The sequence below is a fragment of the Talpa occidentalis genome, unplaced genomic scaffold, assembly GCF_014898055.3.
Source record: "Talpa occidentalis isolate TD23 unplaced genomic scaffold, MPIMG_talOcc4v2.1 talOcc4.3, whole genome shotgun sequence".
Lineage (NCBI taxonomy): Eukaryota > Metazoa > Chordata > Mammalia > Eulipotyphla > Talpidae > Talpa > Talpa occidentalis.
In genome coordinates, this window is record NW_023603184.1 from 133843076 (window position 1) to 133855446 (window position 12371).

Consider the following 12371-nt stretch of genomic DNA (forward strand, 5'->3'; position numbering starts at 1 on the left):
AAGTGTGTATACATGTGTATGTATATGTATGTATATACATGTGTATATATACATATGTGTGTGTATAGATATGTCTGTTTCCCCAGTTCCTAACACAGGACTCCTAAAATCCTTGTGTTCTACGTGGTAAGAGAACTGGAAGCCTCTTCTAACTCTGGATGGGTTTCCAGATGGAGTTCAGTGACCATAAAGACCAAGCCATAATTAGAATCTTGGAATTTTCAACCACTGTCTCCTTTTTCTAGAGAGGAGAGAGGTACAATCAATGGAACTAATAATCATGCCTATGCAGTCATAAAATCCAAAACAGAAGGAGGTTTGGAGAACTTCCAGATTGGCAGTCACATCTAAGTACTGGAAGGGTGACTATCCGAGCTCCATGGAGACGTTCCTATGCTTGGCACCTTCCCATACTTCACCCTGTGTGACTCTTCATCTGACTGTTCACCTGTATACTTTTTAATATCCCTCAATAAACCGATAAATAGGGTCCTCTCTGTGGCTCAAGAGGTTAAGTCTCAGCACTATGAAGCTATTGGCAGCCACTGTAGCACAAGTTCAATCCCCATAATAGGGAGGTGACTCACATGGTGCAGCAGACCTCTCCTGTCTCAACTGCTGCTCCCCTCAGCAGTGTATTTCAGGAGATCCACCTGTTCTGCTCCCTACTCTGTCTCTGGTAAATCCTCTCACCCCCGCACCTCTGGCCTACAGCCCAGTTCTTATATGCCCAAATAAATTAAAAATAAAAAATACACTGATAAATATAAGTGTTTCTGTAAGTTGACATAGCAAGTTATTTGAACCCCAAGAGGAGGTCATGGCAACTTCATATGTATAGCCAATCTGTCAGAAGCACCCAACCTGGGCTAGCAATGGGCAAAGAGATGGAGTGGGAGCAGTCCTGTGGAACTTGACCCCTAGCCTGTGGGATCTGACACTATCTTTAGGTAGGTAGTGTCAAAACTGCATTACACTGTAATGCATTGACACCAATTGGTGTCACAGAGAATTACTTGGTGGATGGGGGCAGGGAATTCCCAACTCTCCATGTTGGGAGCATGGCAGTAGTGCAAGAGTAAAGGAGAAACATAGGAGGATAGACCTAGTCTTTTCCTCACACAGAATTATTCACCAACACAAGGGACACTAGAGAGAAAGGGAGATTATAAATATGGTTTAGGCACATTAAATTTGAGGTAGCTTTGAGACTACACATTGATCAGATTAGGTAAGGGCTTAACTGTTATAACTTAACATCCCAAATATCAGAAGTTAAATACCCATTAACAGTTTATTTCTTGCTCATGGCAGTAGGGTGACAGGTAGTCTATCTGTGCAATCAGGAAATGTCTTCCATAGTCACCATGTGGCTTTAAGGTCACCTTGGCAGTGTCCGATACCAGATGGAAGAAGAGAGCATGAAGCAAGCACGTACACTTAGGCACCCAAGCCCGGAAGTGACATATGACCTTTGGTCACATTCTCATGGCAAGAAGTAATGACTGGATGTTAGGGAATGGGAAGAGGAAAGGAAACTGGGAATAGTTTAGCTGTGTGTCTCAGAAGATGAAATGGCCATTGTCTAGTCAGTCTCTGCCACAAATAGCTGAATGGAGTTTTCAGAGGCAAATGGATATGCAGAGAAAATTTTGAGCTGACGATATATTTGGAAATAGATCAGTTGTATCCCAAGGGCAGGGATACAGCCAAGTTTCAGGAACATGCCAGGGCTTATAATGACTCATTCTCTTTATGTCATCTCTTGATCTTGGTGTCTCAGATCACAGAGTAAAAATATGACCACTGATAGCTACCAGCTTCAATACTACAGAGATGCATGTGAAAAAAGTCAAAATCTAAATTTCCTTTCAGGGTCCAATTACAATTTTCTAGAGAAGATTTTTTATTGGCTCAATGTAGATCACATGTCAATCCCTTAACCATTTAATTGACAGGGTCACAGAAGTGTGGCTACTAGGAGTCTTATGGGAGCAATAGGGAAGATCAAGTTCAACAGATAGGGATTTGGCAGACCACCAGATAAGTAACTACTACTGAGACTGATTAGAATAAGTATGGCTGCTGAGGCCTAAGAAGGATGTATATAACCTAAAAGAAAATACAATGGAAAGTAAACCTCAGCTGGAACCATAAAACTAGAATATGTAAACACCAAGTGGGGAAAGATGAGCCTATACAAAGTTTTCAACAGAATAACCTCAGAAGCATGTGATGCCCAGGTAGGAGCAAGGCTCAGGAGGAAAACAGGGGCCAAGTGCTTGATGCTCCACCAAGAGCAGGTCAAACATGGGCAGTAAAGGATGGAGGGAGCTGGAATCCAGGTCAACAGACCACAAGCTCTAAGAACACTCTGTCGCTACAGCAAGGAGCACTTTGGAAATACTGTGCTAAAAAAATTAAAACAGGAAAGGCCACATGTTGTATAGGTCCACTTCTATGAAATTTCCAGAAGCAGCAAATCCATAGAGACAAGAGGTTGACTAGTGTTGCCTGGTGCTGGTGCTGGAGGAGGGGAAAAAGAAGAGGGACTGCTTAGTGGGTAATGGTATTTCATTTAGGGATGGTGATGTTCCACAATTAGGTAGTAGTGCACAAGCTTATGAATATGCTAATTTTATACTTTAAGGTGGTTAAACTGGTGAATTTTACATAATCTAGATTTTACCTCAATCTTTTAAAAAGTTAAATTATAAAAAGCACTGCAAGTGACTTGGTTGGGTAGGGTGGGGGCCTTGCGTAATGGAAGAGTCTTGAGTAAGCTATGTGTAGCGGAAAGAACACAGTAAGGAGAGAAAAATTCAACAGGCAGAAGAAAGGAATAATATTTACTGCTTTGTCCTGACTGGGTAGAGATATTTAAGGTGTATAGCACCTGTAATAAGTTCAGTTAAACTTTAAATGTGAAAGACACCTTTTCCATCAGGAAACAGGCGAGAGTGAGTCCTAGAGCCAAAGGTTTGGTAAGAGGACAGTGAATAATATTCCATTGTGTATATATACCACATCTTCTCGATCCAGGCATCTATTTTTGGGCATATGGGTTGTTTCCAGGTTTTATCTATTATAAATAGTGCTGCAATAAGCGTAGGGGTACAGGTGTTCCTCTGAATCAATGTTTTTGAGTCCTTTGGGTAGAGCCCTAGGAATGGAATTGTTGGGTCATATGGTAGCTCCATTTTTAGTGGACTGAGGAAACTCCAGACAGATTTCCATAGTGGTTGGACCAGACTGCACTTCCACCAGCAATGTAGAAGACTTCCTTTTACACCACATCCTCACCAACATTTGTTGTTGCTAGTTTTTTGATATGTGCCACTCTTACTGGTGCAAGGTGGTATATATACACAATGGAATACTATTCATCAATCAAAAAAGATAAACTCATACCATTTACAGCAACGTGGATGGAGCTAGAAGGAATTATGCAAGGTGAAATAAGCCAGAAGGAAAAAGAAAAATATTGGATAGTTTTACTTATAGGAGGAATACAGAGGAAACAAATAAGACATCAGTGTAAAAAAATAATAATACAAAACACAACAAAACAAAAACAGACAATTATAAACCAGAGACATCCCGCAGGGAAGGAGGAGGGCGAGGGCTCAGAGGGAGGGAGGGAAGAGCACAGGGGATTGAGGTGATGGTGCACGGGTGCACTGGGGAAGAAAATTCTATATAGGGGACTACACCTGAGGTGGGGGGGGGAGCAAACATTGTTTAAAAATAAACAATGATGTAAATATATATATACACACACACACACAAATAAAAAAAAGAGGACAGTGAATCAAAGAGACATCTCTACTTTTATCCAATAGAATAAAAATGCAGGCTTTTGAGCAATCATTTTAGTTTCACAGGATATTGTTATGATACCTTTGAGAAAATTTTGCTCAACTCTATCATTAACTAGAAAGCTTAAATAACTTTCCCAAATCATGGATTTCCCTTCATGTCCTGCCATCTTTTTTCACATAATTCTAAGAAACAGTATCATATAGAACAGCATCATATAGAAGAAAGAAAAGAGCACTGGCATCAGATAGAAATAGGTTTGAATCCCACCTCTGGCTTGCATTACCTTGGCCACATGACTTAACCTTTTGAGATTTATTCCCTGATGCTTAAAATAAAGGAAATAACTTTTTGTCACTACAGTTCCTAGTCAAGTAAACACACATAATAAACTTTCTGCTCCCTCTTTTCCTCCAACCTCACTTTCTGATTCCTTCCTAATTATGAAATAGCTAAAATTTGTATAAATGCAGCAACTGATAAGGAGGATATTACTGTGTTTTTATTTGACACATTTATTTTTGCCAAAGGTATAAAAGAGAAGTAGCACAGCTAAAAATACTGTAGGGCCTCAGGAATATAATATCAAAGGGATAAAAGCAAGCATGTGACTGCTGATCTTAGAAAATTAAACATGATGAACAAATCAAAGGGGGAAAAGTCAAAGAGTAATTTTCTACATGTAGTTCTGAGATGCAAAATATGACACAGGGTGACCCACTAAGCATCCTAAAGTCTCTTGGAAGCAAAAGGACATGTGATGACTCTTCCCAGAGGTAGAGGCTTGTGTCAGGGATACAGAGTGTGATGTGTGACAATGGAGAACATCTGTTCAAAGAATCCACAGCCCAGCAACCATGACCACAAAATACTGTTACAAAGGAGGGGGTGTGGCAGCTGCTTCTCTTGTAACATTGCTTGTTAGAACAGCTGAGGACCTATCAGCTTACAGAGATTTACCAAATCATCGGTTCAGACCCATAGAGCACGGTACTTGAAAGACACATGAAACAACCAGAGAAAAGACAAGCAAGGAAGAGAACAGTTAAAATACACTCAGCACTGGAGAAGACTATACTATTAATCTTGGGTAATTTTGTTTTTGGTAAATTGACTATTATAATTCACCAAAGGCATTTGTAATTTTAAAAAAGACACCAAAACACCCAATCTAGGCTGAAGGAACAGTTCCTATCTAGGACCCATCATTTTCTTGGCAGAGGAGGGAAAAAGCAATGACCTTCAGGTTCTGCTTATACATGGAACTCATCACTTCCATTTCCCTTCTCATTGGTTAAAAATAACTCACTTAGCCATAGGTGTGTTAATGGGACAGGGAAACAGAATTATTTTAAAGGGATAGAGAGACATATAATTAAGAACAACATTAAACTCTATCGTAACATATTCCTAACACAGAGTAGACCAAGAAGGACTTATAAAGTTACACAAGCTCAGATTAGATTAAACCATACAAAATGTAAAACTACATTAACATCTCAGAAGATTATCTTAGGGAAGAAGTTTATGACTTCTGAGCGGCAGAGTTCAAATAAGTCTGACTAGTTCAATATGTATTATTCTGATTAACCCATATACTATTTAATTGCGCAAATGTCAAAACATAACTCCATGTTAAGAATATCCAAAGGAAAACTACTAGTTTATGTAACTGAAAAATCTAAGAATAGGTATAGTTTTATCTATGGCTAGACCCAGAAGCCCAGAAATATCCTAGGGATTCTGTCTCATTGTCTTTCTATGCTTTGGGACTTCTTTCTTCATTCTCAGGTATGCGTCCCAATTTTTGTGGCAAAGAAAACTAGTATCAGTTTTATATCCTACTCATAAGGCGACTACAGTGAATGAGAATGTCCTTCTAATTGTTCTGGCAAAATTTACAAAGACGATTCCACTTAAACTTGAATCGTGTCCACCTCCGAACAAAGAAAAGAGCATTGGGCTCCCCTGTCCATGGAAGGCACAGGAGTTAAGGGTCTGGGTCAGCTAGATTTCACAGACTGAATAGGGTTGTTACAGAGATGACGACACAGGAGTTACCAGGCAAAAAAACAAGCAAGCCAGCAAAGTACATCTAATTTTCTATCTGCAAATGTTTCTAGAGTGAGGTTAATTCCTATGTTGTTTACCACATGTCACCCGTGTCTTTCATTCTGTTTCCATCAAGAACCAGCCTTGTACCACCAGCTTCTAATAAGCTAAACAACTAATAAACAGCCACATTCTAAAATCCTATTCCTAAGTTTCCAAAGTGCAAAAGGAAATCGATGGGTAAATCTACTCTACTTTCCTGTAGTTATTTTTTTTTATTCTGAATGCTTCTGCTGTATCCTTATCAGTACATGATGAAGCTATAGCAGTCTTATTGAGCATAACCTCATTCCACACAAATGGGGAATACTGTAAATTGTTTATCTAAGGTTTTGTTTCTTGCTACAATGACTTCAATTATTTATCTAGTCCTAGGTGTAATAAAATATTATAATTTATTCTCACAAACATGAAATAAAGTACTTTCCAATTATTCAGATTCAGAAACTATCTTAGCAAAGAAAACTGCTTTCCCCTGCAGAGTGACTATGAGGCTATTAGAATGACTTAAGACAGATAAATTTTGCCAACTATTCTGCCAAAAGAATTTTAGCAGCAAACCAAACTACAAACGCCCTCCCTGCACATTACTGAAGACCTTCTCAGTTGAGGATCAACTGAGACTTTGACCTTCACCCTCATTCTAGCCAGTTTTTGTAACCTCTTAGATTTGTGACAAGTCTTCTATTTTAGAGAAAAAAAATCTCTCAGCTCATCTTTAAGTCTCAAAATCTCTTCAGATCAGTTTTGTTTACCCCTTCCTCTTAGAGGTTCTTAAAGTCAATCAGAAATTAAAGTTTATCAGAACTAGGCAGGTGTTGTCTGCTTCAAGACTTGAATGTGCTTAAAATTCATCCTTGAAATGTTATACAACCATGTTTTTTATAGCACTAGAGACTTTTTTTAAGTTTCTAATTTGATGTCTTGGGTGTTTTCTTCTTGTTTTTCCTTTCAAGGGCATACTTCAAGTATAAAAACTTTCTGAAAAAGTGACAAATACTCTATAGCTCTCATTTCCCATTAAAGTTTTCATCTAGAACAACTCTTAGATTTCTAAGGTCTCTCATTGTTTCTGAACAGTTCTCTAATAATACATTGCAGTCCTTAGTGTGTACTTTCAAAGTGGCCTGGCTTATCTAGAATTTTCATAAACAACCAAGTATTTCATATTTCCAATGCTGTTGTGTTTTGCTTTTTAAAAAATCAATCTGACTGAATACTTCTCTGGATTGGAAAATATTCTACTAATAATTTTTTTTAAACAAAAGTCAGAATGTGGCCTTAGTTACAGTAGAAAAACAGATTTTATCCAGGAACTATTACAACAGAGGAAATGAGATCTCAGGATGAAATTGGCTTCAATTCAGAATAGATTCTGGACAAATGAGGTGTTCACATCAAAAGAAGTGGGAAGGGAGATCAGTGGATGGAAAATTACTAAGAGGAAATCAGTGGCAATGGGAGACTTCTCACTAAATAGACGTCACAGGATTCTTGCTGAAGGCAGACCAGGAAGAGAAGATACACCTGGGAGGTATTGGAGGATGGAGAATTTGAGTAGACAGGAAAGGTGAACAGATACAAGGTTAAGGGATTCTTCACAAATTGTACCAAGAGTCTTGGACCCCAAAGTCCAAAAGTTGAGGCCTACTTGTGAAAGAGGGTTCATCAGAGCCTAACTAAAGTTTGGTCAAAGAGGGAATATATGGCAACTTTTTCTTCCCACTGTCAATGGACAGTAGCAGAAATTACCAAGGTTGCTGAGCCTGTGCATGCTGCTGTTTGCTGATTCCTTGTGGCCCCTTCCACCCATCATTTGCCATTTTCCATTGCTGGGTTAGTAATGATGCTGAATGCCTGTCCCATAGGGTTTGCTTTATTCCCTTTAGAGAACTGAACTTGACAGCAGGCATGATACTCTGTCATTTTTGTGTTAGCTGAAATTCCAGAGCAGTTTCTCAACAGTTCTTAATTCAAATGATTTCACTTTGTGGCCACTCTCTAAGACATCAGAGGTGCCTTCAAATAGCAAATTCGCTCATTCGGCTGACCAGTATTTGGGAACCAATGCCAAACACCCTTCCCGTCCAGTGCCAAACACTAGTTTGGTGGTGCAGTTTTTTTTAGCAGATCACTTAACCTCTTTTTGTTTTCGTTTCCTCATCTGTAAAATGAGAACCAACACATTTGCACCAATATATTTCCATGAACCAACACATTTGCACCTATATATTTCCATGAACTATTAGGCAGAGTAAAACAAATGATCTCTGCCAACATGTTTTGTAACCTTGAAAATGCTATAACCATTTTTCTGAAAGAAATGCAAGCTCCTAAAACTTTCACAAATTATATCATTTTACATGTAAAGGATATAGGCTTGAAAAGAAGTATGACCTCTTCCTGAAATCCCCATGAACAACATCAAAACATGCAAATTACAGGAAATAATATTTCAAAGAGCCCATGTATCAAAACAACTATTTTGAAAACTACCTTATATTTGGAAAGAAAGATGCAATAGAATAGCTGAAGCATTTGAAACCTCTTTCCATGACTTGGTTTTAAAGTTACTTAAGCTATCCAGCTTCCTGTCACAGATGATGACACCTGTTCGTTATACTGTATTATTTTACAAATATGTTATACTTATGCCTTTAGACCTGTCAACCTACAAGAAAACCAGTTTTCAGCTCATTGAGGGATCCCTTAATTAATTTGCTATTTCAAAGAACATGTTTGCCACTCTGCTTCATCCACTTTGGGATTTGATGTCACTATTACAAACCAAGTATGTTTTTAACTGGAGCTCCTGATATCCTAAGGAAGGCAAAATCAAGAGAAATTCTATGCAATTGTACACTATTGGGTAAAGTTGTTGCTGACCAAATATTCAAAAACTGAATGATGCTTTAATATAACCAAATAGCTATCATTTTGTCAACCTTTTTTTTTTTTCCCAAAATCATACTTCTTTCAGGTTCTCTTCCTACCAGATATTTGTTTCTTAATAAGAACAGTGAAAATATCCAAGGATATTCATGATTTGGTCTATAGTTAACCAAAAATGAAGGTATATGCATGGTCCTCACCTGTATGCATGTATGGATTTGTAGAATTTGATCCTTTTGCCTCCGGCTAAATTTTCTCTCTATTAATTGTGCTAATTACACAGTATCAAAGATGATATTTCTTTAAGGGAAAAAGATGATCTGCTCCATGTTAAGGTGAAATGTAGATTTTCCATTAAAAGGCAAATTCTACATTTCAAAGATTGGACATGCTGATACTTAGAGAATCCCAGCAGGTTAAATTTAGAACATTGGAAAAAATCCAATCCAAGAATAGTCTTTGACTTTAAGCCTGTAACATTTTTATTTGATAGTGTACTGGGAAAAAATTCATTTAAAGCTCTTGCCATTTCACATATTGTTCTTCTGTGATAGGCGGATGAGTGTTGATAGTGATATTGGCCACAAACCCATCTTCCCTTAAATGATTTATTTCAATGATGTTATGCCAGTTTAAAGGGATTTCTGTTTGCAAATGTTTATATTAAATCCATCTTCTGTGCCTCTCCAGATGTTAATCTGCTCTCCTCTTGTCTTTGCCCAATTTTCAAACCCCATATATGAGACTTTATCCTCCTTGAAATATGGCAAGGTCATAGTTACTCAAGTGTAAGTACTCGCTGCTGCAGTATGGAACTTTTCTTTCACAATTTTTCCGCATACGCACTGACTTCTAATTTATCCAGCTTGCATTTTGGCTCAGGAAATAACCTGCTGTCCATTTCCAACTCTGGACTCCCAGCTGCCATTTCTACAAATCCACTCTTTTTATCAGTACTCTTCAAAATATGCATCAAAATCACCTCGAATGGTGATTTAAATGCCCATTTCTGGGCCTCAGCCCAGATTTAATGAATCAGAATCAAGGAGTACAGTCTGGGGATTTGTATTTGTAATAAATTCTCCCCAAAAGACTCTAAAAGTTTGAGAACTGCTCTCTGCTCAGTCAGCTTTCTCTAATGATGGTAACTTCATAACCTCTGTTAAAAAGCTATTGCATGCGTGTGCTGGTTGATCTAAGTGCTAGGCGCTTTAACAGACTAAAAGCTGAAATCAGTGTCTTAACACAAGAGATGAGTGAGGAGGGACGTTCTGCTCTGAACTACCTTTATATGACTGAGCCTGGCAGAAGATCCACCATCTTCAATACAGGTCTCCCAATGTCACCTTGCACACAAAATCCAGCTAGTCAGTTCAGGAAAACAGGGTGGAGGTTTACATAGGAGATGTTCATGGACCTGACCTGCAATTTGTTTACTTCTTCCCCATGGCAAGAAGCTGGGATTCAACCTCCATGCCCAGAAGTGCTGGAAAATGCAGACTGTGGGTAGTTACTTCCCAACAACCACCACACATTATCAAAGTGGCGAAAGCACTGATGAATCCCGGCATCTCTGTCCTAAATGTCACCCAGTGGGTAAAGAAACAAGGTTCATGGTTCTGCAAGATATACTGTGGAGTATCAGAAGCCTACTATTCAAAGACCATTTCCAGAACTTTCTACCCAAACAGGGAAGCCAGAATTCTTTCAAGGTTTATCTCTATCATAATTTGAATTCTTGATAATTATTTTTCTTAACACTTTTTCATGGCTTTCTTGAAACAGAAGCTTATTTTATTAAATTTTGGAGATAAACTATATGAATAGTATAATACACTACTGGGCAGGCATTTTTTAATATATTCTTGATAGTAAAAAATGAATAGTTGTACATATATCCATATATTTATCTACTTATGTACTCCATATATATGTGTGTGTGCATATATATTCACATGTGAATATAACATATATATCTGCCACTGGATTTTGGTCTGTGTTTGTGTGTATATATAACAAAATCCAGTAGCAGATATACTTTCCATGAACCTAAACCAGTGCTTCATGCCCACTTTATTATGGAGACATAGGGCGTATCAGCCCAAGAAAAATTAGGCACTACATGGCCAAGTCAACATACAGGCAATTTATGAATACCTTCTTGTGCCTTCCGAAGCTTATATTTCACCATTCTAGTTCTTTCAGATAAAATTGAAGGGAAGAAATCAGCAAAGTTTGAAAAATTGCCTTCTAGTTTAAACACCATCAGTTACACTGAACAATTTTAACAGAAATATTATTTTAACAGGCATAGCACTATTTGAAATTTAACTGTATATTTGAAATTCTCAACCTGAAATGAACTATGAGTCATCATTTTTTGTACATGCATTAATTTTTTTTTTGGTCATTTTCTCAGAAAACTTTCAGAATCAAAGTGCATTCAAGTTCTTTTAGCTATTTAATTAACAAAAATTTGCTGAGCAACTAGTAAGGTTAAGATACTCCTCTAAGCACTAAAGAGACAATGAACAAGTAAAAAAATGTCAAGAGTAGCAAATAGACTAAAGTTATTGCTAGTGACAGGGGTTACTATGTACATAGGATAAAAACTGTCTCAACTTCAAAGAGTTGAGCAGAAGCCCTAGCGAAGGGAGGCTGTGTAGTGTGTCATTCATGAGAACACCAGGCAGAGATAAGAGAAATACACTGATGGAAGAACATGCAAGAAAATCTTCCCTTATGATTTTGAATAAATGTTTCACCTAACCGGGAGCATCTTTCTTGGGAAAAGCATCAACTACATACTTTCATTTGTGCGCTGTAATGAAATGATCCGTTAGGAACTGTGTTCAGCTACAAAGTTATAGAAATATAAAAATCAGATGCTTAAACAAAATAGAGTATTTTCCTTCCTCCTTGTAAATGGAAGACAGGGAGCAAGTGGTGGAAGGCTGGTGGAGGGACCCCAGCATGTCAGCAATGTTCCTGCTTCCTAACTTTTTGCTTTCCTGTTCTCAGTGCTTACATTTCATCCTTAAATTCCCCTCATGGTTACAATACAGCCCTGCAGCTGTAAGCATTCACTCTGCAATCCAATTAGGAAGGAAGGGCAAGTAAGCGCCTCTATCTGAACCTGCAGCTGAGCTCCCTAACCCTACCGACAGCTTCAGAGGAACTTTGCTACCAGTCTCCCCTCACAGCTTCTGCTTACCTGTTACTCGTTGATTGAGTCATAGGGACCTTTGATGTGGCAGGAAGGTTAGGAAATATATTTTTACCTGGCTATATTGCTGTCCTCAGCAGGATCAGAGTTCAGTACTGGTAGATCACTAAACCTGGGTCACTGTGGCTGTAGTTAGCAGAGATATACACACATGCTCGGCCTCCATCTTAGAGCCCAAGAAGCCTTTATCTATTATTTTTCTTTCCTCAATTAAATAATAATTTTTTCAGTGTATTCATCTCTGACTTTTCATCCCTCTTCTTTTGAGTCCCCACACATATCTCATCATTTGCAATCTCCTGGGGTTGTCATAATCCCCAAG